At 36.8% G+C, this 2,807-nt stretch overlaps 1 non-coding gene across 1 annotated transcript; it reads left to right on the forward strand.

The window, feature by feature from the left end:
- Positions 1-986: 986 nt before the first annotated feature.
- Positions 987-1,094, forward strand: LOC130953120 (small nucleolar RNA R71). The gene has a single exon (XR_009075297.1). It is a non-coding gene; the product is annotated as a small nucleolar RNA R71 (small nucleolar RNA).
- Positions 1,095-2,807: the final 1,713 nt, after the last annotated feature.

A 2,807-nucleotide genomic window follows, 5' to 3' on the forward strand; every position in this document is an offset into this window, starting at 1 on the left:
TACTTAGCAGCTTGCTCTTCAGTGACATCTTCGTCCTCTTCAGAGGAAGAATACTCATCAGAGCTCATGAATGGCAGAAGTAAATCCAATGGAATCTCTATAGTCTCAGTGTGAGCCTCAGATTCCCATGGTTCCTCATTAGGGAACTCATTGGAGGCCAGTGGACGTCCATTGAGGTCTTCCTCAGTGGCGTTCACTGCCTCTTCCTCCTCTCCAATTTCGGCCATGTTGATGGCCTTACACTCTCCTTTTGGATTCTCTTCTGTATTGCTTGGAAGAGTACTAGGAGGGAGTTCAGTAACTTTCTTACTCAGCTGACCCACTTGTGCCTCCAAGTTTCTAATGGAGGACCTTGTTTTAGTCATGAAACTTTGAGTGGTTTTGATTAGATCAGAGACCATGGTTGTTAAGTCAGAGTGGCTCTGCTTAGAATTCTCTGTCTGTTACTGAAAAGATGATGGAAAAGGCTTGCCATTGCTAAACCTGTTTCTTCCACCATTATTGTTGTTGAAACCTTGTTGAGGTCTCTGTTGATCCTTCCATGAGAGATTTGGATGATTTCTCCATGAAGGATTATAGGTGTTTCCATAGGATTCTCTCATGTAATTCACCTCTTCCATTGATAGGTTCTCAGGATCATAAGCTTCTTCTTTAGATAAAGCGTCTTTAGTACTGCCTGGTGCAGCTTGCATTCCAGACAGACTTTGAGAAATCATATTGACTTGCTGAGTCAATATTTTGTTCTGAGCCAATATGGCATTCAGAGTATCAATCTCAAGAACTCATTTCTTCTGATTCGTCCCATTGTTCACAGGATTCCTTTTAGAAGTGTACATGAATTGGTTATTTGCAACCATTTCAATAAGTTCCTGAGCTTCTGTAGACGTCTTCTTCGGATGAAGAGATCCTCTAGTAGAGCTGTCCAATGACATCTTGGATAGTTCAGACAGACCATCATAGAAGATACCTATGATGCTCCATTCAAAAAGCATGTCAGAGGGACACTTTCTGATCAATTGTTTGTATCTTTCCCAAGCTTCATAGAGGGATTCACCTTCCTTCTGTGTGAAGGTTTGGACTTCCACTCTAAGTTTACTCAATTTTTAAGGTGGAAAGAACTTTGCCAAGAAGGCATTGACTAGCTTTTCCCAAAAGTTCAGGCTTTCTTTAGGTTGTGAGTCCAACCATATCCTAGCTCTGTCTCTTACAGTAAAAGGGAATAGCATAAGTCTGTAGACCTCAGGGTCAACCCTATTGGTCTTGACAGTGTCACAGATTTGCAAGAATTCAGCTAAAAACTGATGAGGATCTTCCAATGGAAGTCCATGGAACTTGCAATTCTGTTGCATTAGAGAAACTAATTGAGGCTTAATCTCAAAGTTGTTTGCTCCAATGGCAGGGATAGAGATGCTTCTCCCATAGAAGTCAGGAGTAGGTGCAGTAAAGTCACCAAGCACCTTCCTTGCATTGTTGGTATTGTTGTTGTTTTCGGCTGCCATATCTTCTTCTTGTTTGAAGATTTCTGTTAGGTCCTCTACAGAGAGTAGTGCTTTAGCTTCTCTTAGCTTTCGCTTCAAGGTCCTTTCAGGTTCAGGGTCAGCCTCAACAAGAATGCTTTTGTCCTTGCTCCGGCTCATATGAAAGAGAAGAGAACAAGAAAATATGGAATCCTCTATGTCACAGTATAGAGATTCCTTGAGGTGTCAGAGGAAAAGAAAAATAGAAGGAAGAGGTAGAAGAATTCGAACTTATCAAGAAAGATAGAGTTCGAATTGTGCATTGAGGAGGAGTGTTAGTCCATAAATAGAAGGATGTGAGAAGAGAGGAAGAAATTTTCGAAAATAAATTAAAAAATTTTGAAAAATTGAAGAATGATTTTCGAAATTAAAGTTGGAAAAGAAATAAAGTGATTTTTGAAAAAGATTTTTGAAAGTAGAAATAAAAAAGATATGATTGAAAACTATTGTGAAAAAGATGTGATTAAGAAGATATGATTGAAAAGATATAGTTTTAAAAAGATATGATTGAAAAACAATTTAAAAAGATTTGATTTTTAAAATTAATGACTTGGCTAACAAGAATTTTAGAAGATATGATTCAGACATTAAACCTTTCTCAACAGAAAAGGCAACATACTTAAAATGTTGAATCAAATCATTAGTTGTTAGCAAGTATTTTTGAAAATGGAAAGAAATTGATTTTGAAAATATATGATTGAAAAGATATGATTAGAAAAAGATTTGATTTTGAAAAATTCTGAAAACTTAAAAAAAATTGGCATTAAAAACAAAATCTTCCCTCTTGTGCGATCCTGGTGTTAAACGCCCAGAATGGTATCCATTCTGGCGTTTAACGCCCAAAATGCTACCCTTTTGGGTGTTAAACGCCCAGCCAGGTATCCTGGCTGGCGTTTAAACGCCAGTTTTCCTTCTTCAATGGGCGTTTTGAACGCCCAGCTTTTTCTGTGTAATTCCTCTGCTGAATGTTCTGAATCTTCAATTCTCTGTATTATTGACTTGAAAAGACACAAATTAAAAATTTTTTGAATATTTAATAATGAGGAATAATCAAAATGAAACTAAGATCAAATAAACAATGCATGCAAGACACTAAACATAGAAGTTTGTATACTATTGACATTAACAAATTGAGAATGCATATGAGAAACAACAAAACACTCAAGACAAGAGAATTTAAAGATCAGAGTAAAGAAATCATCAAGAACAACTTGAAGATCAATGAAGACACATGATTGAATTTGAAAAAATGCAAGAAGTATAGAAACATGCAATTGACACCAAACTTAA

The sequence above is a fragment of the Arachis stenosperma genome, chromosome 1, assembly GCF_014773155.1.
Source record: "Arachis stenosperma cultivar V10309 chromosome 1, arast.V10309.gnm1.PFL2, whole genome shotgun sequence".
Lineage (NCBI taxonomy): Eukaryota > Viridiplantae > Streptophyta > Magnoliopsida > Fabales > Fabaceae > Arachis > Arachis stenosperma.